Genomic DNA, 27,446 nt, shown 5'->3' with positions numbered 1-27,446 from the left:
CATAATGTTCGTCTCCAGGAGGGACAGGGATCTCAGGGTTGCTTTCCTGATGCACCCGGGGAGTCAGTCCTTGTCTCGAGGGGAAGCGAAGGACTCCACTCTCCTCTCGAGTTGCGACGGGTATCTCTTGGAGCCCACTGAGTGGCCTAAAGGGAGTCAAGCCTCCTGTGGAGTTTGGAGAGAGGACTCGTGATTGCTCTCCAGGCCATGCAGGAAAAGAAGGCCATCATCTCGCGATGAAGGGGGGGTCTCGTGGGTTTTCTCGAGCTGCAGCGCCAGTGTGGGGTTTCTCATGAGGTACTACGGGGAGCTCAGGGAGCCTCTCATGTGGCGCTTGGGAAGTCAGGTCTCCATGCGCATTGCGAGGGGGAGCGCGTCATTGCTCTAGAGTCATGGAAGGTGTATCGGGCCTCAAGAACCGTTAAAGAAGGCCTTTCAAGGTGTTTCTTGGGTCACGGCAGTAAACCCTGGGTTCCCTCGACTAGTGCCGGTGGCCTCAGGGAGCTTCTCAGTGTGCCTCTGAGAAGTCAAGGATACCCTGGAGTTGGGAGGGCCCTCTCGGGACTCCACTGGGTTTGGTGCAATAGAAGAGGGCCTCATCTCGAGTGAAGGCAGGAACCTCAGGGTTCGTCTCCATTTCTGACTCTGATCGCAGGGTCCCTGCAGAGTTGGGACAGGAGAGTCAGGCCTCGTCTTGTAAGGAGGAATGGAACTCCGCTTGCCTCTCGAGTTATTCACGGGGTGACAGGCAACTTGTCGAACTGTGTTTGGAATCTGCGGGTTTTTCCGGACGATGCATGAGGGTGTCAGTGCCCCTTCGTGTTGTGCCTTCTTCCACAGGGTTGCCTTTCAAGAGGTGTCCGGGCATCGGGTTCTTATCAAGAGTGGACCGGGGAATCGGGGTCTTTCAGCATGTGTTACCACCCATGAAGCTACGCCTCAAATATTCTCGTTAGACCGGCCTCATCCTGAGGTGCGCCGGGAAGGTTGGGAACCCCTTCCAGACAAAGCATGGGAGTCGACCCTCCAGTCGCAATCAGGAGGGGAGAAGTGGCTCAGATGAAGTCATACCGGGAACCTCGGTGTTCCCCTCGAGAGAGACCAGGGTGTCGGGGAACTTTTGGAATCGCATCAAGGGTGCCAAGTTTTCACACTTGAAGTGTGAAAACACTTCAAGAAGAAACCTGGGACTTCTCTTTAGACTCTGTAGCGGGCAAGGGCCTCATCTTGCGATGACAGGGTAACCATGTGGTTTTTCTCGAGTTTCGGCGGGATTCTCGAGTTACGATGGGGAATTCAGGCTTCCTCTTGTGTTGGCCCAGGGAAGTCCAATCTTCCATTGGAGTTGCGAGAGAGAGCTAGGGATTGCTCTCGAGTCACTTCAGGGCAAAAGAGACCTCATCTAAGCTTGTGTCCAGGACCTAATGTTCCTCTCCAGGGGCGACAGAGATCTCGGGGTTGCATTTTAGACGCACCCGAGGAGTCAGACCTCATCTCGAGAGGAAGGAAAGGACTCTGCTCTGCTCTCGAGTCCCGACGGGTATTTCTTGGAGACCACTGAGTGGCCTAAAGGGAGTCAAGCCTCCTGTGGATTTTTTTTTAATTTTATTTTATTTTTAAACTTTACATAATTGTATTAGTTTTTCCAAATATCAAAATGAATCCGCCTCAGGTATACATGTGCTCCCCATCCTGAACCCTCCTCCCTCCTCCCCCCCATAGCATCCCTCTGGGTCGTCCCAGTGCACTAGCCCCAAGCATCCAGTGTCATGCATCAAACCTGGACTGGCAACTCTTTTCATACATGATATTTTACATGTTTCAATGCCATTCTCCCAAATCTTCCCACCTTCTCCCTCTCCCACAGAGTCCATAAGACTCTTCTATACATCAGTGTCTCTTTTGCTGTCTCGTACTCAGGGTTATTGTTACCGTCTTTCAAAGTTCCATATATATGCGTTAGTATACTGTATTGGTGTTTTTCTTTCTGGCTTACTTCACTCTGTATAATAGGCTGCAGTTTCATCCACCTCATTAGAACTGATTCATTCTATTCTTTTTAATGGCGGAGTAATACTCCATTGTGTATATGTACCACAGCTTTCTTATCCATTCATCTGCTGATGGACATCTAGGTTGCTTCCATGTCCTGGCTATTAGAAACAGTGCTGCGATGAACATTGGGGTACACGTGTCTCTTTCCCTTCTGGTTTCCTCAGTGTGTATGCCCAGCAGTGGGATTGCTGGATCATAAGGCAGTTCTATTTCCAGTTGTTTAAGGAATCTCCACACTGTTCTCCATAGTGGCTGTACTAGTTTGCATTCCCACCAACAGTGTAAGAGGGTTCCCTTTTCTCCACACCCTCTCCAGCATTTATTATTTGTAGACTTTTGGATTGCAGCCATTCTGACTGGCGTGAAATGGTACCTCATAGTGGTTTTGATTTGCATTTCTATGATAATGAGTGATTTTGAGCATCTTTTCATGTGTTTGTTAGCCATCTGTATGTCTTCTTTGGAGAAATGTCTATTTAGTTCTTTGGCCCATTTTTTGATTGGGTCATCTATTTTTCTGGAGTTGAGCTGTAGGAGTTGCTTGTATATTTTTGAGATTAGTTGTTTGTCAGTTGCTTCATTTCCTATTATTTTCTCCCATTCCGAAGGCTGTCTTTTCACCTTGCTAATAGTTTGCTTTGATGTGCAGAAGCTTTTAAGGTTAATTAGGTCCCATTTGTTTATTTTTGTTTTTATTTCCAATATTCTGGGAGGTGGGTCATAGAGGATCCTGCTGTGATGTATTTCAGAGAGTGTTTTGCCTATGTTCTCCTCTAGGAGTTTTATAGTTTCTGGTCTTACGTTTAGATCTTTAATCCATTTTGAGTTTATTTTTGTGTATTGTGTTAGAAAGTGTTCTAGTTTCATTCTTTTACAAGTGGTTGACCAGATTTCCCAGCACCACTTGTTAAAGAGATTGTCTTTAATCCATTGTATATTTTTGCCTCCTTTGTCAAAGATAAGGTGTCCATATGTGTGTGGATTTATCTCTGGGCTTTCTATTTTGTTCCACTAATCTATATTTCTGTCTTTGTGCCAGTACCATACTGTCTTGATAACTGTGGCTTTGTAGCGGAGCCTGAAATCAGGTAGGTTGATTCCTCCAGTTCTATTCTTCTTTCTCAAGATCGCTTTGGCTATTCGAGGTTTTTTGTATTTCCATACAAATTGTGAAATTATTTGTTCTAGCTCTGTGAAGAATACTGTTGGTAGCTTGATAGGGATTGCATTGAATCTATAAATTGCCTTGGGTAGTATACTCATTTTCACTATATTGATTCTTCCAATCCATGAACATGGTATATTTCTCCACCTATTAGTGTCCTCTTTGATTTCTTTCACCAGTGTTTTATAGTTTTCTATATATAGGTCTTTAGTTTCTTTAGGTAGGTATATTCCTAAGTATTTTATTCTTTCTGTTGCAATGGTGAATGAAATTGTTTCCTTAATTTCTCTTTCTGTTTTCTCATTATTAGTGTATAGGAATTCAAGGGATTTCTGTGTGTTGATTTTATATCCTGCAACTTTACTATACTCATTGACTAGTTCTAGTAATTTTCTGGTGGAGTCTTTAGGGTTTTCTATGTAGAGGATCGTGTCATCTGCAAACAGTGAGAGTTTTACTTCTTCTTTTCCAATTTGGATTCCTTTTGTTTCTTTTTCTGCTCTGATTGCTGTGGCCAAAACTTCCAAAGCTATGTTGAATAGTAATGGTGAAAGTGGGCACCCTTGTCTAGTTCCTGACTTTAGAGGAAATGCTTTCAATTTTTCACCATTGAGGATAATGTTTGCTGTGGGTTTGTCATATATAGCTTTTATTATGTTGAGGTATGTTCCTTCTATTCCTGCTTTCTGGAGAGTTTTTATCATAAATGGATGTTGAATTTTGTCAAAGGCTTTCTCTGCATCTATTGAGAAAATCATATGGTTTTTATTTTTCAATTTGTTAAGGTGGTGTATTACATTGATTGATTTGCGGATATTGAAGAATCCTTGCATCCCTGGGATAAAGCCCACTTGGTCATGGTGTATGATCTTTTTAATGTGTTGTTGGATTCTGATTGCTAGAATTTTGTTAAGGATTTTTGCATCTATGTCATCAGTGATATTGGCCTGTAGTTTTCTTTTTTTGTGGGATCTTTGTCAGGTTTTGGTATTAGGCTGATGGTGGCCTCTTAGAATGAGTTTGGAAGTTTACCTTCCTCTGCAATTTTCTGGAAGAGTTTGAGCAGGATAGGTGTTAGCTCTTCTCTAAATTTTTCGTAGAATTCAGCTGTGAAGCCGTCTGGACCTGGGCTTTTGTTGGCTGGAAGATTTTTGGTTACAGTTTCCATTTCCGTGCTTGTGATGGGTCTGTTAAGGTTTTCTATTTCTTCCCTGGTCCAGTTTTGGAAAGTTGTACTTTTCTAAGAATTTGTCCATTTCTTCCACGTTGTCCATTTTATTGGCATATAATTGTTGATAGTAGTCTCTTATGATCCTTTGTATTTCTGTGTTTTCTGTTGTGATCTCTCCATTTTCATTTCTAATTTTATTGATTTGATTTTTCTCCCTTTGTTTCTTGATGAGTCTGGCTAATGGTTTGTCAATTTTATTTATCGTTTCAAAGAACCAGCTTTTGGTTTTGTTGATTTTTGCTATGGTCTCTTTTGTTTCTTTTGCATTTATTTCTGCTCTAATTTTTAAGATTTCTTTCCTTCTACTAACCCTGGGGTTCTTCATTTCTTCCTTTTCTAGTTGCTTTAGGTGTAGAGTTAGTTTATTTATTTGACTTTTTTCTTGTTTCTTGAGGTGTGCCTGTATTGCTATGAACTTTCCCCTTAGGACTGCTTTTACCGTGTCCCATAAGGTTTGGGTTGTTGTGTTTTCATTTTCATCCGTTTCTATGCAAATTTTGATTTCTTTTTTGATTTCTTCTGTGATTTGTTGGTTATTCAGCAGCGTGTTGTTCAGCCTCCATATGTTGGAATTTTTAATAGTTTTTCTCCTGTAATTGAGATCTAATCTTACTTCATTGTGGTCAGAAAAGATGCTTGGAATGATTTCTATTTTTTTGAATTTACCAATGCTAGCTTTATGGCCCAGGATGTGATCTATCCTGGAGAAGGTTCCATGTGCACTTTAGAAAAAGGTGAAATTCATTGTTTTGGGATGAATTGTCCTATAGATATCAATTAGGTCTAACTGGTCTATTGTATCATTTAAAGTTTGTGTTTCCTTGTTAAATTTCTGTTTAGTTGATCTATCCATAGGTGTGAGTGGGGTATTAAAATCTCCAACTATTATTGTGTTAGTGTTAATTTCTCCTTTCATACTTGTTAGCATTTGTCTTACATACTGTGGTGCTCCCACGTTGGGTGCATATATATTTATAATTGTTATATCTTCTTCTTGGATTGATCCTTTGATCATTATGTAGTGACCTTCTTTGTCTCTTTTCACAGCCTTTGTTTTAAAGTCTATTTTATCTGATATGAGTATCGCTACTCCTGCTTTCTTTTGGTCCCTATTTGCATGGAAAATCTTTTTCCAGCCCTTCACTTTCAGTCTGTATGTATCCCCTGTTTTGAGGTGGGTCTCTTGTAGACAACATATGTAGGGGTCTTGTTTTTGTATCCATTCAGCCAGACTTTGTCTTTTGGTTGGAGCATTCAACCCATTTACGTTTAAGGTAATTACTGATAAGTATGATCCCATTGCCATTTACTTTGTTGTTTGGGGTTTGAATTTATACACCGTTTTTGTGTTTCCTGTTTAGTATTTGTTGGAGCGCTGGTTTGGTGGTGCAGAATTCTCTCAGTTTTTGCTTGTCTGAAAAGCTTTTGATTTCTCCTTCATACTTGAATGAGATCCTTGCTGGGTACAAAAATCTGGGCTGTAGGTTATTTTCTTTCATCATTTTAAGTATGTCTTGCCATTCCCTCCTTGCTTGAAGAGTTTCTATTGAAAGATCAGCTGTTATCCTTATGGCAATTCCCTTGTGTGTTATTTGTTGTTTTTCCCTTGCTGCTTTTCATATTTGTTCTTTGTGTTTGATTTTTGTTAATGTGATTAATATGTGTCTTGGGGGGTTTCGCCTTGGCTTTATCCTGTTTGGGACTCTCTGGGTTTCTTGGACTTGAGTGAGTATTTCCTTCCCCATTTTAGGGAAGTTTTCAACTATTATCTCCTCAAGTATTTTCTCACGGTCTTTCTTTTTGTCTTCTTCTTCTGGGACCCCTATGATTCGAATGTTGTAGCGTTTAATATTGTCCTGGAGGTCTCTGAGATTGTGCTCATTTCTTTTAATTCGTTTTTCATGTATCCTCTCTGATTCATTTATTTCTACCATTCTATCTTCGAATTCACTAATCCTATCTTCTGCCTCTGTTATTCTACTATTTGTTGCCTCCAGAGTGTTTTTAATTTCATTTATTGCATTATTCATTATATATTGACTCTTTTTTTATTTCTTCTAGGTCCTTGTTAAACCTTTCTTGCATCTTCTCAATCCTTGTCTCCAGGCTATTTATCTGTGATTCCATTTTAATTTCAAGATTTTAGATCCATTTCACTATCCTTACTTGGAATTCTTTATCAGGTAGATTCCCTATCTCTTCCTCTTTTGTTTGGTTTGGTGGGCATTTATCCTGTTCCTTTATCTGCTGGGTATTCCTCTGTCTCATCTTGTTTAAATTGCTGAGTTTGGGGTGTCCTTTCTGTATTCTGGCAGTTTGTGGAGTTCTTTACTGTGGCATTTCCTCGCTGTGTGTGGGTTTGTACAGGTGTCTTGTCAAGGTTTCCTGGTTAGGGAAGCTTGTGTCCGTGTTCTGGTGGGTGGAGCTGTATTTCTTCTCTCTGGAGTGCAATGAAGTGTCCAGTAATGAGTTATGAGATGTTTGTGGTTTTGGGGTGACTTTGGGCAGCCTGTATCTTGAAGCTCAGGGCTGCGTTCCTTTGTTGCTGGAGAATTGGCTTGGTATGTCTTGCCCTGGAACTTGTTGGCCCTTGTGTGGTGCTTGATTTCAGTGTCGGTATGGAGGCATTTGATGAGCTCCTGTCAATTAATGTTCCTTGGAGTCAGGAGTTCCCTGGAGTCAGGGTTTGGACTTAAGCCTCCTGCTTCCAGTTATCTGTCTTACTTTTACAGTAGTTTCAAAACTTCTCCTTCTACACAGCACCATTGATAAAACATCTACGTTAAAGAAGAAAAGTTTCTCTACTGTGAGGGCCACTCAGAAAGGTTCACAGCGTTACATGGAGAAGAGAAGAGGGAGGAGGGAGTTAGAGGTGACCCAAATGAGATCAGGTGGAATCAATAGTGGAGAGAGTGGGCTGGCCAGTAGTCACTTCCTTATGTGCACTCCACAACTGGACCGCTCAGAGATGTTCACAGAGTTATACAGAGATGAGAAGAAGGAGGAAGGAGACAGAGGTGGCCAGAAGGATAAAAGGGGGGAATGAAAAGGAGGGAGACAGATCCAGCCAGTAATCAGTTCCCTAAGTGTTCTCCACCGTCTGGAATACACAGAAATTCACAGAGTTGGGTAGAGTAGAGAGGGGTTAGGGAGGAGACACAGGCGACCTGGTGGAGAAAAAGGAGAGTCCAAAGGGAGAGAGAGCAGTCAAGCCAGTAATCTCGCTCCCTAGTGAAAAATGGGTACTGAAGATTGGGTTCTTAAAGGTACAAAATTGGTAACAAATACATAAAAGCAAAAATTAAAATTCTAGAGTAGAGTTTGGAATTTCAAAAATACGATGTTAAAGAAAAGAAGAAGGAAAAGAAAGAGAGAAAAAACGAACAAAGAAAAACAAACAAGGTCGCAAAAATTATCAAGAAAATACAGGTACAAAATTGATAACTAATACCAAAAAGCAAAAATTAAAAATCTAGAGTAGAGTTTGGAATTTCAAAAATACAATGTTAAAAAAAAGGAAGAAGAAAACTAAAGAGAAAACAAACAAACAAAAACAAGCAATGTCGCAAAAATTATAAAGAAACTACAGGTACAAAATTGATATCAAATATCAAAAAGCATAAATTAAAAATCTAGAGTACAGTTTGGAATTGCAAAAATACAATGTTAAAGAAAAGAAGAAAAAAAAAAAAACAAAACAAAAAAACAAGGTCAAAAATTATTTTATATATATATATATATATATATATATATATATATGAAGTTTGCTGAAGAAGAAAAAAATAGGGTCTTTTTTTTTGCAAAGTAATAGGTTATAAAAGTGAAAATTAAATGAACAATAGAGAACTTAAAATTAAAAAAATTAAAAAAAAGTAAGAATGATCATAAAAATATATCTAGGACTTTCTCTGGTTTTGTTGTGAGTATCGTGGGTTCGGTTCATTTTTGGCTAGTTCCTTGGTCCGACTTATATTTCTCAAGATCTATAGGCGCCTTCCTATGTAGTCCTAGTAACCACAGGGTTTTAATCTATTGCCTGTAGCTTCCAAGGCGTTTCCCTCTGTTATAGCTTCTTTTGTTTGCTGGTCTCTTCAGTGTCTGGTTTACGCCCTGACACAAAGGGGACGGTGGAGGACACTTTTTTTTTAGGCTCACTTGTTCAGTTGCGCTGTGGGGAGGGAGGGAGGGAGTGATGCTGCAAACAAATAACACTGGCGTGCGCTCGCAGTGCCTCAGCCACACTGGGTCTGCCCCCGCTCACGGCGCGTGTAGCCTCCCTGCCCACACTGCTCGGGCTCTAGGTTGTTCCACCGGGAACAATCCGAGGCTGGCCCTGGGCTGCATGCACCTCCCAGGTCCAAGCCGCTCAGGTTCAGGCACTCGGGTAGTCCTCAGAGGCACAGACTCGGTTGGGCCTGCGTTTTGTGCTCTTCCCAGGTCCGAGCAGCTCAGGTGATGAGGTGTTTGGCGAGTGCCAATGTTGTGACTTATCGCCTCCCCGCCACTCGGTTATCTGGGTGTAAAACAGGCGCACCTTCTCAGGCAGATGTTGACCGTCCAGATCCCCAAGAAGTTTTAGTTAGCAAAGAAGCCTGCTTACAGTTTTATAGATAATGTCTCTCTGGGGCTGCGATTGCCCCCTTCCGGCTCTGGCTGCCTGTCACCGGAGGGGGAAGGTCTGCAGCCGGCTATCTCTGTTCAGTCCTTTGTTCCGTGCGCGGGCCTGGCGGTGTCTTAGGTTAGGGCTGGCTTTTTGCGTGGTAGATATCCCAGAGTCTGGTTTGCTAGTCCAAGTTATTTCGTTCAGATAGCGCTCAGGGTATTCAGGCCAGATTTTTACTCTAAGCAATGCAGCCCGCGCTGCGCCTCCCTGCCCAGCCCCTGCTTGCTAATGGTGTGAGCAGGCGTCTGCACTGCTTCGCGGCTGGGGGAGTTACCGTAGGGCTTGCAATCTGCGAGTTTTAATTGTTTATTTATTTTTATCCCCCTTATGTTGCCCTTTGTGCTTCCAAAGCTTGGCAAAGATTTGGCAGTGAAAAGCTTTCCTGGTGTTTGGAAACTTTTCTCTTTTTAAGACTATCTTCCCGGGACGGAAATCCCTCCCTCCCTCTTTTGTCTCTTTTTTTGTCTTTTATACTTTTTCCTACCTACTTTCCAAGAGTTGGGTTCTTTTCTGGGTGCCTGATGTCCTCTGGCAGCATTCATAAGTTGTATTGTGGAATTTACTCGACGTTTAAATGCTCTTTTGATGAAATTGTTTGGGGGGGAAAGAGTTCTCCCCGTCCAACTCCTCAGCAATCTTGGCTCCTCTCTTGTGGAGTTTGGAGAGAGCACGCGGGATTGCTCTCCAGGCGATGCAGGAAAAGAAGGCCCTCATCTCGCGATGTCGGGGGAGTCTTGTGGTTTTTCTGGAGCTGCGGTGCCAGTGTGGGGTTTCTCACAAGGTACGACCGGGAGCTCAGGGAGCCTCTCGTGTGGTGTCAGGGAAGTCAAGTCTCCATACGAGTGGCGAGGGGGCGTACGTCATTGCTCTCGAGTCATGGTAGTGGAATCAGGGCTCAACGCAATGAAAAAGGACGCTTGAGGTCTTTCTCGGGTTGCGGCAGGAAACCCTGGGTTCCCTCGACTTGTGCCTGTGACCTCAGGTAGCTTCTCAGGGTGCCTCTGAGAAGTCAGGGATACTATGGAGCTGGGAGAGGCCTCTCGGGACTCCACTGGGTTTGCTGCAATGGAAGAGGGCCTAATCTCGAGATCAGGAAGGAACCTCAGGGTTCCTCTCCATTTCTGACTCAGATTGCAGGGTCCCTGCAGAGTTGGGACAGGAGAGTCAGGCCTCGTCTTGTGTGGAGGAATGGAACTCCGCTTGCCTCTCGAGTTGTTCAAGGAGTGACAGGCCACTTGTCGAGCTGTGTGTGGAACCTGCGGTTTTTTCCAGACAATGCACGGGGGTGTCAGTGCCCCCTCGTGATGTGCTTTCATCCACAGGGTTGCCTTCGAAGTGGTGTGCGGGCATCGGGTTCTTATTAAGAGCGGACCAGGAAATCGGGGTCTTTTGGAATGCGGCACCAACACGAGGCTACGTCTCGAATTTCCTCGTGAGACGGGCCTCATGCTGAGGTGCCCCTGGAAGGTCGGGAAAGCCTTCCAGACAAAGCAGGTTAATCGACCCTACTGTCGCGATCAGGAGCGGAGAAGGGGCTCAGATGAAGTGGTGCCGGGAACCTCGGTGTTCCCCTTGAGTGAGACCGGTATGTCAGGGAACTTTTGGGGTCTCACGAAGCTTGCCAAATACTGTTTCAAACTTCAAGATGAAACGTGGGACTTCTCTTGAGACGCTGTGGCGGGCAAGGGCCTCATCTTGTGATGAAGGGGAAACCACGTGGTTTTTTTCGAGTTGCGATGGGATTGTTGACTTACGACGGGGAATTCAGGCTTCCTCTTCTGTTGGCCCAGGGAAGTCCATTCTTCCATTCGAGTTGCCAGGGAGAGCTGGGTGGGAATTGCTCTCGAGTCATGGCAGGTCAAAATAGACCTCATCTAGGCTTGTGTCCAGGACCTAATGTTCCTCTCCAGGGGCGATAGGGATCACGGGGACGCATTCCAGACTCACCCAGTGAGTCAGGCCTCGGCTCGAGGGGAAGCAAAGGATTCTGATATCCTCCTGGGTCGCGATAGGTATCTCTTGGAGCCCACTGAGTGGCCTCCAGGGAGTCAAGCCTCCTGTGGAGTTGGAGAGAGGACTCGGGATTGCTCTCCAGGCCATACAGGAAAGAAGGCCCTCAGCTCGCAATGACGGGGGCGTCTTGTGGGTTTTCTCGAGTTGGAGCGCAAGTATGAGTTTTCTCACGAAGTACGACGGGGAGCTCAGGGAGCCTCTCATGTGGCGCCAGGAAAGTCAGGTATCTATGCGTGTGATGAGGAGGAGCCCATAAATGCTCTCGAGTCATGGTAGGGAAATCGGGACTCAAGACGCGTTGAAGAAGGAGTCTTGAGGTCTTTCTCAGGTTGCGGCAGGAAACCCTGGGTTCCCTCGACTTGTACCGGTGACCTCAGGGAGCTTCTCAGGGTGCCTCTGAGAAGTCAGGCATACTGTGGACTTGGGAGGCGCTCTCGGAACTCCACTGGGTTTGGTGCAATGACAAAGGTTCTCATCTCGAGTTGAGGCAGGAACCTAAGGGTTCCTCTCCATTTAAAACTCCGACCACAGGGTCCCTGAAGAGTTGGGACAGGAGAGTCAGGCCTCGTCTTGTGTGGAGGAATGGAACTCCACTTGCCTCTCGAGTTGTTCACAGGATAACAGACCATTTGTCGAGCTGTGAGTGGAACCTTCGGTTTTTTCCGTAAGATGCATGAGGGGGTCAGTGCCCCTTCGTGTTGTGCCTTCATCCACAGGGTTGCCTTCAAAGAGGTGTCCGGACATCGGGTTCTTATCAATAGCAGAGCAGGAAATCGGGGTCTTTCAGAACGTGGCACCATCTATGAGGCTACGTCTCGAATTTCTTCGTTAGACTGGTGTCATCCTGAGGTGCGCCATGAAGATCCGGAACCCCTTCCAGACAAAGCAGGGGAATCGACCATCTTGTCGCGATCAGGAGGAGTGAAAGGGCTCAGTTGAAGTCATGCTGGGAACCTCGGTGTTCCCCTCGAGTGGGACCGGTGTGTCGGGAAACTTTTGGGGTCGCTTCAAGGGTGCCAAGTACCGTTTTGCACTTCAATACGGACTTGGGGCTTCTCTTGACACGCTGTAGAGGGCAAGGGCCTCATCTTGGGATGACGGGGGAATCACGTGGTTTTTCTCAAGGTGCGGCGGGATTCTCGAGTTACGACGGGGAATTCAGGCTTCCTCTTGTGTTGGCCCAGGGAAGTCCAATCTTCCATTCGAGTTTCGAGGGAGAGCTGGGGTTTGCTCTTGAGTCACTGCAGGGCAAAAGAGACCTCATCTAGGCTTGTGTCCAGGACCTAATATTCCTCTCCAGGGCCGACAGCGATCTCGGGGTTGCATTCCAGACGCATCCTGGGAGTCAGAGCTCGACTCGAGGGGAAGCAAAGGACCCCGCTCTCCTCTTGAGTCACCACAGGTGTCTCTTGGAGCCCACTGAGTGGCCTAAAGGGAGTCAAGCCCCCTGTGGAGTTTGGAGAGAGGACTCAGGATTGCTCTCCAGGCCATGCAGGAAAAGAAGACCCTCATCTCGCGATGACAGGGGCGTCTTGTTGGTTTTCTCGAGCTGCAGTGCCAGTGTGCGGTTTCTGACGAGGTGCGACGGGAAGCTCAGGGAGCCTTTTGTGTGGCACCAGGGAATTCAGGTCTCCATGCGCATGGCAAGGGGGAGCGCGTCATTGCTCTCGAGATATGATACGGGAATCGGGCCTCAAGACACGTTAAAGCAGGACTCTCAAGGTCTTTCTCGGGTTGCGGCAGGAAACCCTGGGTTCCGACGACTTCTGCCGGTGACCTTAGGGAGCTTCTCAGGGTGCCTCTGAGAAGTCAGGCATACTGTGGATTTGGGACGGGCCTCTCGGGACTCCACTGGTTTTGTGGCAATGGAAAAGGGCCTCATCTTGAGTGGAGGCAGGAACCTCAGGCTTCCTCTCCATTTCTGACTCGGTGCGCAAGGTCCCTAGAGTTGTGACAGGAGAGTCAGGCATCGTCTTGTGTGGAGGAATGGAACTCCGCTTGCTTCTCGAGTTGTTCACGAGGTGACAGACCACTTGTGGAGCTGTGTGAGGAACCTGCGGGTTTTTCCAGAAGATGCACGGGGTGTCAGTGCCCCTACGTGTTGTGCCTTCATCCACAGGCTTGCCTTCGAAGAGGTGTCCAGGAGTCTGGTTTTGATCAAAAGTGGACCATGGAATCGGGGTCTTTCGGCATGTAGTATGGCCCTCGAGGCTACCTCTCGAATTTCCTCGTGAGACCGGCCTCATCCTGAGGTGTGCCGGGAAGGTCGGGAATCCCTTCGAGACAAAGCAGTGGAATCGACCCTCCTATCGCGATCAGGAGAGGAGAAAGGCCTCAGATGAAGTGGTGCCGGAAACTTCAGTGTCCCCTCTAGTGAGATCGGTATATAGGGGAACTTTTGGGGTCGGATCAAGGGTGCCAAGTACTGTTTTGCACTTCAAGACGGAATGTGAGACTTCTCTTGAGACGCTGTAGGGGGCAAGGGCCTCATCTTGCAATACGGGGAACCACGTGATTTTTCTCGAGTTGCGGCAGGTTTCTCAAATTACAACTGGAAATTCAGGCTTCCTCTTGTGTTGGCTCAGAAAGGCCAATCTTCCATTCGAGTTGCAAGGGAAAGCTAGGGGTTGCGCTTGAGTCACTGCAGGGCCAAAGAGACCTCATCTAGGCTTTTGTCCAGGACCTAAGGTTCCTCTCCAGGGGCGACAGGGATCCAGGGTTGCATTCCAGACTCACCCTCGTAGTCAGGCCTCATCTCGAGGGGAAGCAAAGGACACCGCTCTCCTCCTGAGTATCGACGGGTATCTCTTGGAGCCCACTGAGTGACCTAAAGGGAGTCAAGCCTCCTTTGGAGTTTGGAGAGAAGATTCGGGATTGCTCTTCAGGTCATGCAGGAAAGAAGGCCCTCATTTCACCATGACAGGGGCGTCTCGTGGGTTTTCTCGAGCTGCGGCGCCAGTGTGGGGTTTCTCACGAGGTACGATGGGGAGCTCAGGGAGCCTCTCATGTGGTGCCGGGGAAGTCAGATCTTCATGTGCGTGGCGAGGGGGAGCGCGTCATTTTTCTCCAGTCATGGTAGGGGAATCCGGCCTCAAGACGCGTGAAGAAGGACTCTCGAGGTTTTTCTCAGGTTACGGCAGGAAACCCTGGGTTCCGTCGACTTATGCCCGTGACCTCAGGGAGCTTTTCAGGGTGCCTCTGAGAAGTCAGGGATACTGTGCAGTTGGGAGGGGCCGCTCCGAACTCCACTGGGTTTGGTGCAGTAGAAGAGGGCCTTATCTCGAGTTGAGGCAGGAACCTCATGGTTCCTCTCCATTTCTGAATCGGATCTCAGTGTCCATGCATAGTTGGGACAGGAGAGTCAGGCCTCGTCTTGTGTGGAAGAATTTAACTCCTCTTGCCTCTCGAGTTGTTCACGGGGTGACAGGCCACTTGTCGATCTGTATGTGGAACTTGCGGGCTTTTCCAACGATGCAGGAGGGTGTCAGACCCCTTCGTTTTGTGCCTTCGTCCACAGGATTGCCTTCGAAGAGGTGTCCTAGCATTGGGTTCTTATCAAGAGCAGACAGGGAAATCGGGGTCTTTCGGCGTGTGGCACCAACCACAAGGCTACGTCTCGAATTTCCTCGTGAGACCGGCCTCATCCTGAGGTGCGCCGGGAAGGTCCGGAACCCCTTCCAGACAAAGCAGGGTAATCGACCCTCCCGTCGCGATCAGGAGGGGATAAGGGGCTCAGAACAAGCGGTGCGCCGAACCTTGGTGTTCCCCTCGAGTGAGACCAGGGTGTCGGGGAACTTTTGTGATAACATCAAGGTTGCCAATTATCGTTTTAAACTTCAAGATGGAACGTAGGGCTTCTACTGAGACGCTGTAGCTGGCAAGGGCCTCATCTTGCGATGACGGGGGAACCACGTGGTTTTTCTCGAGTTGCAGCGGGATTTTCGAATTACGATGGGGAATTCAGATTTCCTCTTGTGTTGTCCCAGGGAAGTCCATTCTTCCATTCGAGGTGCGAGGGAGAGCAGGGGATTGCTCTCGAGTCACTTCAGGGCAAATGAGACCTCATCTATGCTTGTGTCTAGGACCTAATGTTCCTCTCCAGGGGCGACAGGGATCTCGGGGTTGCATTCCAGACTCACCTGAGGAGTCAGGCCTGGTATATAGGGGAAGCAAAGAATTCCGCTCTCCTCTCGAGTCCCAACGGGTATCTCTTGGAGCCCACAGAGTGGCCTAAAGGGAGTCAGGCCTCCTGTGGAGTTTGAAGAGAGGCCTCGAGATTGCTCTCCAGGCCATGCAGGAAAAGAAGGCCTTCATCTCGCGATGACGGAGGCGTCTCGTGGGTTTTCTCAAGCTGGGGAGCCAGTGTGGGATTTCTCACGAGGTATGACGGGGAGCTCAGGGAGCCTCTCGTGTGGCGCCAGGGAAGTCAAGTCTCCATGCGAGTGGCGAGGGGGAACGCGTCATTGCTCTCGAGTCATGGTAGGGGAATCGGGATTCAAGATGCGTTGAAGGAGGATTTTCGAGGTCTTTCTCGGGTTGCGTCAGGAAACCCTGTGTTCCCTCGACTTGTGCCAGTGACCTCAGGGAGCTTCTAAGGGTGCCTCTGAGAAGTCGCGATACTGTGGATTTGGGAGGGGCCTCTCGGGCCTCCACTGTTTTTGGTGTAATGGAAGAGGGCCTCATCTCGAGTGGAGTCAGGAACCTCAGGGTTCCTCTCCATTTCGGACTCCGATCGCAGGGTCCCTTCAGAGTTGGGACCGGAGAGTCAGGCCTCGTCTTGAGTGGAGGAATGGAACTCTGCTTGCCTCTCGAGTTGTTCATGGGATGACAGGCCTCTTGTCGAGCTGTGTGTGGATCCTGCGGCTTTTACCGAATGATGCACGGGAGTGTCAGTGACCCTTCGTTTTGTGCCTTCGTCCACAGGGTTGCCTTCGAAGAGGTGTCTGGGCATCGGGTTCTTCTCAAGAGTGGGCCGGGAAATCGGGGTATTTCGGCATGTGACACCACCCACGACGCTACGTCTCGAATTTCCTCGTGAGACCGGCCTCATCCTGAGGTGCGCCGGGAATGTGGGGAACCCCTTCCAAACAAAGCAGGGGAATAGACCCTCCTGTCTCCAACAGGAGGGGAGAAGGTGCTCAGATGAAGTGGTGCGGGAACCTCGGTGTTCCTGTCGAGTGAGACCGGCGTGTCCGGGAACATTTGGTGTCGCATCAAGGGTGCAAAGTACCGTTTCGCACTTCAAGATGGAACGTGGTTCTTTTCTTGAGACGCCATAGCAGCAAGGGCCTCATCTTGGGATGACATTGGAAACACGTGGTTTTTCTCGAGTTGCGGCGGGATTCTCGAGTTACGAAGGGGATTTCTGGCTTCCTCTTGTGTTGGCCCAGGGAAGCCCAATCTTCCATTCGAGTTGCGAGGGAGAGCTGGGGGTTGCGCTCGAGTCAATGCAGGGCAAAAGAAACCTCATCCAGGCTTGTGTCTAGGACCTAATGTTCCTCTCAAGGGATGACTGGGATCTTGGGGTTGCATTCTAGACTCACCCAGGAGTCAGGCGTCCTCTCGAGGGGAAACAAAGGACTTCTCTCTCTTCTCGAGTCGCGACGGGTATTTCTTGGAGCCCACTGAGTGGACTAAAGGGAGTCAAGCCTCCTCTGGAGTTTGGAGAGAGGACTCGGGATTGCACTCCAGGACATGCAGGAAAAGAAGGCCCTCATCTCACGATGACGGGTGGGGGGGGGTCTCGGTGGTTTTACCGAGCTGCAGCGCCTGTGTTGGTTTCTCAGGAGGTACGACGGGGAGCTCAGGGAGCCTCTTGTGTGGCGCCAGGGAAGTTAGGTCTCGATGCGTGTGGCGAGGGGGAGCGCGTCATTGCTCTCGAGTCATGGTAGGGGAATCAGGCCTCTAGACGCGTTGAAGGACTCTCAAGATCTCTCCCGAGTCTTGGCAAGAATACCTGGGTTCCCTCGACTTGTGCCGGTGACCTCAGGGAGATTCTCCGGGTGCCTCTGAGAAGTCAGGGATACTGTGGAGTTGGGAAAGACCTCTCGGGACTCCACTGGGTTTGGTGAAATGGAAGGGGGCCTCATCTCGAGGGGAGGCAGGAACCTCAGGGTTCCTCTCCATTTCTGATTCCGATCGCAGCCCCCTGCATAGTTGGGAGAGGTGAGTCAGGCCTTGTCTTGTGTGCAGGAATGGACCTCCGCTTGCCTCTCGAGTTGTTCACTGGGTGACAGGCACTTGTTGAGCTGTATGAGTAACCTGCGGTCTTTTCCGGACGATGCACGGGGGTGTCAGTGCCCCTTCGTGTTGTGCCTTCATCCACACTATCTTCGAATAGGTGTCTGGGCATCGCGTTCTTATCAAGAGCGGATCGGGAAATCGCGGTCTTTTGGCATGTGGCACCACCATCGAGGCTACGTCTCGAATTTCCTCGTGAGACAGCCTCATCTGAGGTGCGTGGAGAAGGTCGGGAACCCCTTGAGGACAAAGCAGGGGAATTGACCTTCCTTTCGCGATCAGGAGGGGAGAAGGGGCTCAGATGAAGTGGTGCCAGGAACCTCGGTGTTCCCCTCTAGTGCGACCCGTATGTCAGGGAACTTTTGGGGTAGCATTAAGGGTGCCAAATATCATTTCGCACTTGAAGACAGAACGTGGGACTACTCTTGAGACGCTGGAGCGGGCAAGGGCCTCATCTTGCAATGACGGGGGAACCACGTGGTTTTTCTCAAGTTGAGGCGGAATTCTCGAATTACTACTGGGAATTCAGGCTTCCTCTTGTGTTGGCCCAGGGAGGTCCAATCTTCCATTCGGGTTGCGAGGGAAAGCTGGAGAGTGCTCTCGAGTTACTGCAGGGCAAAAGCGACCTCATCTAGCCTTGTGTTCAGGACCCAATGATCCTCTCCAAGGGCGACAGGGATCTCGGGTTTGCATTACAGACTCACCCGGGGAGTTAGGCCTCGTCTCGAGGGGAAGCAAAGGACTCGGCTATCCTCTCGAGTTGCGACGCGTATCTCTTGGAGCCCACTGAGTGGTCTAAAGGGAGTCAACCCTCCTCTTCAGTTTGGAGAGAGGACTCGGGATTGCTCTCCAGGCCATGCAGGAAAAGAAGGCCCACATCTCGAGATGACGGGGGCGTCTCGTGGGTTTTCTCGAGCTGCGGCGCCAGTGTGGGGTTTCTCACGAGGTACGACGGGGAGTTCAGGTAGCCTCTCGTGTGGCAACAGGGAAGTCAGGTCTCCGTGGGCGGGGCAAGGGGGAGCGCGTCATTGCTCTCAAGTCAGGGTAGGGGAATCGGGCCTCATGACGGGTTGAAAAAGAACTCTCGATGTCTTTCTAGGGTTGCGGCAGGAAACCCTGGGTTCCCTTGACTTGTGCCGGTGACCTCAGGGAGCGTCTCAGGGTGCCTCTGAGAAGTCAGGGATACTGTGGATTTGGGAGAGGCCTCTCGGGACTCCTCTGGGTTTGGTGCAATGGAAGTGGGCCTCATCTTGAGTTGAGGCAGGAACCTCAGGGTTCTGCTCCTGACTTCCTGGAGGCCGGATCTGACTCAGATCGCAGGGTCCGTGTTGAGTTTGCTCAGGAGTGTCAGGTCTCGTGTTCTGCGGAGGAATGGAACTCCGCTTACATCTCAAGTTGTTCAAGGATAACACCACTTTTCGTGATGTGTGTGGAACCTGCCGGTTTTTCGGAGATGCACGGGGGCGTCAGTGCTCCTTCCTGTTGTGCCTTCATCCACAGGGTTGCCTTCGAAGAGGTGTCCGGGCATCGTGTTCTCCTCAAGTGCGGACCGGGAAATTGGGGTCTTTCAGCATGTTGCACCACCCACTAGGCTACGTCTCGAATTTTCTCGTGAGACCGGCCTCATCCTGAGGCGCGCAGGAAAGTCCGGGAACCCTTTCCAAACAAAGCAGGGGAATCGACCCTACTTTCGGGATCAGGAGGAGAGAAAGGGCTCAGATGAAGTAGTGCCGGGAACCTCGGTGCTCTCCTTGAGTGAAAGTCGGGTAACTTTTCTGGTTGCATCAAGGGTGCCAAGTACCGTTTCGCACTTCAAGACGGAACCTGGGACTTCTCTTGAGATGCTGTAGTGGGCAAGGGCCTCATCTAGCGCTGACGGGGGACCCACGTGTTTTTTCTCGAGTTGCGGCAGGATTCTTGAGTTACAATGGGGAATACAGGTTTCCTCTTGTGTTGGCCCAGGGAAGTCCAATCTTCCATTCGAGTTGCAAGTGAGAGCTGGAGATTGCTCTCGAGTCACTGCAGGGCAAAATAGAGCTCATCTAGGTTTGTGTCCAGGACCGAGTTTTTCTCTCCAGGGGCGACAGGGATCTCGGGGTTGCATTCCAGACTCACCCGGGGAGTCAGGCCTCGTCTCGAAGGGAATGAATGGACTCCGCTCTCCTCTCGAGTCGCGACGGGTATCCCTTGGAGCCCAAGAGTGGCCTAAATGGAGTTAAGCCTCCTGTGGAGTTTGGAGAGAGGACTCGGGATTGCTCTCTAGGCCATGCAGGAAAAGAAGGCCCTCATCTCGCGATGACGGGGGCGTCTCGTGGGTTTTCTCAAGGTGCAGTGCCTGGTTGGGGTTTCTCACGAGATAGGACGGGGAGCTCAGGGAGACTCCTGTGGTGCCACGGAAGTCAGGTCTCCATGGACGTGGCGTGGGGGAGCGCCTCATTGCTCTCGAGTCATGGTAGGGGAATCAAGCCTCAAGACGCTTCGAAGAAGAACTCTCGAGGTCTTTCTCGGGGTGTGGCAGGAAACCCTGGGTTCCCTCGACTTGTGCCCATGACCTCAGGGAGCTTAGCGGGGTTCCTCTGAGAAGTCAGGGATACTGTGGAGTTGAGAGGGGCTTCTCGGGACATCACAGGGACTGGTGCAATTGAAGAGGACCTAATCTCGGATTGAGGCAGTAACGTCAGGGTTCCTCTCCATTTCTGACTCGGATAGCAGGGTCCCTGCAGAGTTGGGACAGGAGAGTCAGACCTCGTCTTGTGTGGAGTAATGGAACTCCGCTTGCCTCTCGAGTTGTTCACGGGATGACAGGCCACCTGTCGAGTTGTATGTGGAACCTGCGGTTTTGGGGGACGACGCACAGGGGTGTCAGTGCCCCTTCGTGTTGTGCCTTCATCCACAGGGTTACCTTCGAAGAGGTGACCGGGCATCGGGATCTTATCAATAGCGGACCAGGAAATCGGGGTCTTTCGGCATGTGGCACAACCCACGAGGCTACGTCTCGACTTCCCTCGTGAGACTGGCCTCATCCTGAGGTTCGCCGGGAAGTCTGGGAACCCCTTCCAGACAAAGCAGGGGAATCGACCCTCCTGTCGCCATCAGGAGGGGAGAAGAGGCTCAGCTGAAGCGGTGCTGGGAACCTCCATGTTCTCCTCGAGTGAGACCGGGGTGTCAGGGAAATTTGGGGGTCGCATCAAGGGTGCCAAGTACCGTTTCACACTTCAAGACGGAACATGGGACTTCCCTGGAGACGCTATAGCTGACAGGGGCCTCATATTTCGATGACGGAGGAGCCACGTTGTTTGTCTCCAGTTGCCGCGGGATTCTCGAATTACAATGGGGAATACAGGCTTCCTCTTGTGTTGGCCCAGGGAAGTCCAATCATCCATTCGAGTTGCGAGGGAGAGCTGGGGATTGCACTTGAGTCAATGCAGGACAAAAAAGACCTCATTTAGGCTTGTGTCCAGGACCGAGTTTTCCTCTACAGGGGCAACACGGATCTCGGGATCCCATTCCAGACTCACCCAAGTAGTCAGGCCTCGGCTCGAGGGGAAGCAACGGACTCTGCTCTCCTCTAGAGTAGCGACGTGTATCTCTTGGAGGCTACTGAGTGGCCTAAAGGGAGTCAGGCCTCCAGTGGAGTTTGGAGAGTGGACTCGGGATTGCTCTCTAGGTCATGTAGGAAAAGAAGGCCCTCATCTTACGATGATGGGGGCGTCTCGTGAGTTTTCTCGAGCGGCGGTGCCAGTGTGGGGTTTTCATGAGGTAGAACGGGGAGCGCAGGGAGCCTCTCGTGTGGCGCCAGGGAAGTTAGGTTTCAATGGGCGTGGCGAGGGGAATGCGTCATTGCTCTCCAGTCATGGTAGGGTATCGGGCCTCAAGACGCGGTAAAGAAGGACTCTCAAGGTCTTTCTCAGAATGCAGCAGGAAACCCTGGGTTCACTCGACTTGTGCCAGTGACCGCAGAGAGCTTCTGAGGGTGCCTCTGAGAATCAGGGATACTGTGGAGTTTTAGGGGCCTCTCGGGACTCCACTGGGTATGGCGCAATGGAAGAGGGCCTCATTTCGAGTTGATGCAGGAACGTCAGGTTTCATCTACATTTCTGACTCCGATCGCACGGTCCCTGCAGAGTTGGGAAAGGAGAGTCAGGCCTTCTCTTGTGTGGAGGAACGGAACTCCGCATGCCTCTCTAGTTCTTCAAGGGATGACAGGACACTTGTCGATCTGTGTTTGGAATCTGCGTGTTTTTCCGTACTATGCATGGGGATGTCAGTACCCCTTCGTGTTGTGCATTCATCCACAGGTTTGCTTTCGAAGAGGTGTCCTGGCATCGGGTTCTTATTAAGAGTGGACCGGGAAATCGGGGTCTTTCCGCATGTGGCACCACCCACCAGGCTACGTCTCGAATTTCCTAGTGAGACCGGCCTCATCCTGAGGTGCGCCGGGAAGGTCGGAACCCCTTGCAGACAAAGCAGGGGAATCGACCCTCCTGTCTCGATCAGGAGGGGAGAAGGGGCACAGATGAGGTGATGCCGGGAACCTCGGTGTTCCCCTCCAGTGAGACCAGTGTGTTGGGGAACTTTTGGGGTCGCATCAAAGGTGCCAAGTACCGTATCGCACTTCAAGATGGAACGTAAGACTTCTTTTGAGACGCTGTAGCGGCAATGGCCGCATCTTGCGATGAAGAGGGAACGACGTGGTTTTTCTCGAGTTGTGGCAGGATTCTTGAGTTACAACGGGAAATTCAGGCTTCCTCTTCTGTTGGCCCAGGGAAGTCCAGTCTTCCATTCGAGTTGCGAGGGAGAGTTGGGGATTGCTCTCGAGTCACTGCAGGAAAAAAGAGACCTCATCTAGGCTTGTGTCCAGGACCTAATGTTTCTCTCCAGGGGCGACAGGGATCTCCGGTTCACATATCAGACACACCCGAGGAGTCAGGCCTCGCCTCGAGGGGAAGGAAAAGACTCCGCTCTCCTCTCGAGTCGCGACGGGTATGTCTTGGAGTCCACTGAGTGACCAAAAGGGAGTCAAGCCTACTGTGGAGTTTGGAGAGAGGACTCGGGATTGCTCTCCAGGCCATGCTAGAAAAGAAGGCCGTCATGTCGCGAAAATGGGGGCGTCTCGTGGGTTTTCTCTATCTGTGGCGCCAGTGTTTGGTTTCTCACGAGGTATGACGGGGAGCTCAGGGAGCCTCTCGTGTGGCGCCAGGGAAGTCAGGGCTTCATGAGTGTAGCAGAGGGAGCGCGTCATTGCCCTCGAGTCATGGTAGGGGAATCAGGCCTCAAAATGCGTTGAAGAAGGACTCTTGAGTTCTTTCTATGGTGGCGGCAGTAAACCCTGGGCTCACTCGAATTGTGCTGGTGACCTCAGGGAGCTTCTCAGGGTGCCTCTGAGAAGTCAGGGATACTGTGGAGCTGGGACGCATCTCTCGGGACTCCACTGGGTTTCGTGCAATGGAAGAGGTCCTAATCTCGAGTGGAGGCAGGAACCTCAGCGTTCCTCTCGTGACTTCACTGGCGCTGGTCTGATTCAGATCGCAAAGTCCCTGCAGAGTTGGGACAGGAGAGTCAGGCATCGTCTTGTGTAGAAGAATGAAACCCCACTTGCCTCTCGAGTTCTTCAGGGGTGACAAGCCACTTGTTGAGCTGTATGTGGAACCTGCGGGTTTTTCCGGACGATGCACGAGGGTGTCAGTGCCCCTTTGTGTTGTGCCTTCATCCACAGGGTTGCCTTCGAAGAGGTGTCCAGGCATCGGGTTCTTATCAAGAGCGTACCAGGAAATCATAGTCTTTTGGCATGTGGTACCACCCGCGAGCTACGTCTCGAATTTCCTCGTGAGACTGGCCTCATCCTGAAGTGCCCCGTGAAGGTCGGGAACCCCTTACAAACAAAGCAGGGGAAGTGACCCTCCTATCACGAACAGGAGGGGAGAAGGGGCTCAGATAAACTGGTGCCGGGAACCTCGGTGTTCACCTCGAGTGAGACTGATATTTCGGGGAACTTTTGGGGTCACATCAAGGGTGTCAAGTATCGTTTTGCACTTCAAGACGGAACGTGGGACTTTTCTTGAGAAGCTGTAGCGGGCAAGGGCCTCATCTTGTGATGACGAGGGAACCAAGTGCTTTTTCTCGAGTTGCGGCGGGATTCTCGAGTTACGAAGGGGAATTCAGGCTTCCTCTTGTGTTGGCCCAGGGAAGTCCAATCTTCCATTCGAGTTGTCAGGGAGAGCGGGGGATTGCTCTCGAGTTACAGAAGGGCAAAAGAGACCTCATCTAGGCTTGTTTCCAGGACCTAATGTTCCTCTCCAGGGGAGACAGGGATCTCGGGGTTGCATTCCAGACCCACCTGGTGAGTCAGGCCTTGTCTCGAGGGGAAGCAAAGGACTCAATTCTCCTCTCGAGTCACGACGGGTATCTCTTGGAGCCCACTAAGTGGCCTAAAGGGAGTCAAGCCTCCTGTGGAGTTTGGAAAGAGGATTCGGGATTCCTCTCCAGGCCATGCAGGAAAAGAAGGCCCTCATCTCGCGATGACAGGGGCGTATGGTGAGTTTTCTCAAGCTGCGGCGTCAGTGTGGGGTTTCTCACGAGGTACGACAGGGAGCTCAGGGAGCCTCTCTTATGGCGCCAGGGAAGTCAGGTCTCCATGTGCGTGGCGAGGGGGTGCGTGTCATTTCTATAGAGCCATGGAAGCAGAGTCGGGCTTCAAGACACGTTGAAGTAGGACTCTCGAGGTCTTTTTCCCATTGTGGCAGGAAACCCTGGGTTCCCTCGACATGTGCCGGTGACCTCATGGAGCTTCTCCGGGTGCCTCTGAGAAGTCAGGGGTACTGTGGAGTTGGGAGGGGCCTCTCTGGACTCCACTGGGTTTGGTGCAATGGATGAGAGCCTCATCTCGAGTGGAGGCAGGAACCTCATGTTTCCTCTCCTGGGTTTCCTGTCGCTGGTACTGACTCGGATCGCAGTTTCCCTGCAGAGTTGGTACAGAAAATCAGGTCTCATCTTGTGTGGAGGAATGGAACTCCACTTGCCTGTCGAGTTGTTCACGGGGTGACAGACCACTTGTTGAACTGTGTTTGTAACCTGCGGGTTTTTCTGGACGATGCACGGGGGTGTCAGTGCCCCTTCGTGTTGTGCTTTCATCCACAGGTTTTCCTTCGTAAAGGTGTCAGGGCATCACGTTCTTATCAAGAGCAGACCGGGAAATCGGGGTCTTTCGGCTTGTGGCACCACCCACGAGGCTATGTCTCGAATTTCCTCGTGAGACCTGCCTCATCCTTAGGCGCGCTGGAAAGGTCGGGAACCCCTTCCAGACATAGCAGGGGAATCGACACTCCTGTCGCGATCACGAGGGGAGAAGGAGCTCAAATGAAGTGGTTCCGGGAACCTCGGTGTTCCTTTCGAGTGAGACCGGTATGTCGGGGAATTTTGAGATTGCATCAAGGGTGCCAAGTACCGTTTCGCACTTCAAGACAGAAAGTGGGACTTCTCTTGAGTCGCTGTAGCGGGCAAGGGCCTCATCTAGCGCTGATGGGGGAACCACGTGGATTTTCTCGAGTTTCGGCGGGATTCTCGAGTTACGATGTCGAATTCAGGCTTCCAATTGTATTGGCCCAGGGAAGTCCAATCTTCAATTCGATTTGCGAGGGAGAGCTGGCGATTGCTCTCTAGTAACTGCAGTGCAAAATAGACCTCATCTAGGCTTGTGTCCAGGACCGAGTTTTCCTCTCCAGGTGTGACAGGAACTCGGGGTTGCATTCCAGACTCACACGGGGAGTCAGGCCTCGTCTCGAGGGGAAGCAAAGGACTCTGCTCTCCCTTCAGGTCCTGACAGGTATCTCTTGGAGCCAACTGAGAGGCCTAATGAGAGTCAAGCCTCCTGTGGAGTCTGGAGAGAGGACTCGGTTTTGCTCTCCATGCCAGGCAGGAAACAAATCCCTCATCTCGTGATGACGGGGGCGTATCATGGGTTTTCTCGAGCTGCGGTGCCTGAATGGGGTTTCCGAAGAGGTACGACGGGGAGCTCAGGGAGACTCTCTTCAGGCGTCAGGGAAGTCAGGTCTCCATGCGCATGGCGATGGGGAGCGGGTCTTTGCTCTCGAGTCATGGTAGGGGAATCGGGCCTCAAGACGCGCCGAAGGACTCTCAAGGTCTTTCTCGGGTCGCAGCAGGAAACCCTGGGTTCCCTGGACTTGAGCCGGTGACCTCAGGTAGATTCTCAAGGTGCCTCTGAGAATTCAGGGATACTGTGGAGTTGGGAGGGGCCTCTCGCGACTCATCTGGGTTTGGTGCAATGGAAGAGGGCCTCACCTCGAGGGGAGACAGGAACCTCAGGATTCCTCTCCGTTTCGGACTCCGATCGCAGGGTCCCTGCAGAGTTGGGACAGGAGAGTCAGGCCTCGTCTTGTCTGAGGAAGGGCACCCCGATGGCCTCTCGAGTTGCTCAGGGGGTCTCAGGCCCCTCGTCGAGCTGTATGTGGAACCCGCGGGTCTTTGCGGACGATGCACGGGGGTGGCAGTGCCCCTTCGTGTTGTGCCTTCACCCGCAGGGTTGCCTTCGAAGAGGGGTCCGGGCCTCGGGTCCTTCTCAAGAGCGGACCGGGGAATCGGGGGCGTTCGGCATGTGGCACCACCCACGTGGCTCGTCTAAAATTTCCTCGTGAGACCGGCCTCATCCTGAGGTGCGCCGGGAAGGCTGGGAACCCCTTCCAGACCACGCAGGGGAATCGCCTCTCCTGTCGCGATCAGGAGGGGAGAAGGGGCTTAGAGGAAGCGGTGCCTGGACCTTCGGTGTTCCCCTCGGGAGAACCCGGCGTGTCGGGGGACTTTTGGGGGTCGCAGGAAGGCTGTCAGGGACCGTTTCGCCCTTCAGGGCGGAACAGGGGTCTTCCCTAGAGACGCCGTCACGGGCAAGGGCCTCATCTTGCCAAGAGGTGGGAACCACGTTGTTTTTCTCGAGTTGCGGCGGGATTCTCGAGTTACGACGGGGATCTGAGCCTTCCCCTTGGGTTGGCCCTGGGAAGCACAATCTTCCTCTCGGGTTGCGAGGGAAAGCTGGGGGTTGCCGTCGAGTCACTGCAGGGCCGAAGAGACCTCACCTAGGCGTGTGTCCAGGACCTAATATTCCTCTCCAGGGAAGGCAGGGATCTCGGGGTTGCATTCCAGGCTCCCCCGGGGAGTCAGGCCTCGTCTCGAGGGGAAGCCAAGGACTCCGCTCTCCTCTCGAGTCGCGACGCGGGTCTCTTGGAGCCCCCTGAGCGGGCTCAAGGGAGTCCAGCCTCCACTTCCGTTTGGAGAGAGGACCCGGGATTGCTCTCCAGGCCATGCAGGAAAAGAAGGCCCTCAGCTCGCGAGGACTGGGGCGTCTCAGGGGTTTCCTCGAGCTGCGGCGCCCGTGGGGGTTTTCTCCCAAGGCACGACGAGGATCTCAGGGAGCCTCTCGTGCGGCGCCAGGGAAGTCAGGTCTCCATGCGCGTGGCGAGGGGGAGCGCGCCCTGGCTCTCGAGTCACGGGAGGGGACTAGGGCCTCGAGACGCGTTGAAGAAGGACTCTCGAGGTCTTTCTCGGGGGGAGGCGGGAAACCCTCGTTTCCCTCACCTTCTGCCGGGGTCCTTAGGCAACTTCCAGGCTGCCTCTGAGAGGCGAGGGATCCTGTGGAGGTGGCGGGGCCCCTCTGGACTCCGCTGGGTCTGGCGCAATGGAAGAGGGCCTCACCTCGAGTGGAGGCAGTAATCTCAGGCTTCCTCTCCGTTTCGGACTCCGACCGCAGGGTCCCTGCAGAGTTGGGACAGGAGAGTCAGGCCTCGTCTTGTCTGAGGAAGGGAACCCCGCTGGCCTCTCGAGTTGCTCAGGGGGTCTCAGGCCCCTCGTTGAGCTGTGTGTGGAACCCGCGGGTCTTTGCGGACGATGCACGGGGATGGCAGTGCCCCTTCGTGTTTTGCCTTCCCCCACAGGGTTGCCTTCGAAGAGGGGTCCGGGCCTCGGGTCCTTCTCAAGGGCGGACCGGGGAATCGGGGGCGTTCGGCATGTGGCCCCACCCACGTGGCTCGTCTCGAATTTCCTCGTGAGACCGGCTTCATCCTGAGGTGCGC

Source organism: Bubalus kerabau, chromosome 21 (genome assembly GCF_029407905.1).
Source record: "Bubalus kerabau isolate K-KA32 ecotype Philippines breed swamp buffalo chromosome 21, PCC_UOA_SB_1v2, whole genome shotgun sequence".
NCBI classification, from domain to species: domain Eukaryota; kingdom Metazoa; phylum Chordata; class Mammalia; order Artiodactyla; family Bovidae; genus Bubalus; species Bubalus kerabau.
This window is presented reverse-complemented; position numbering follows the sequence as displayed.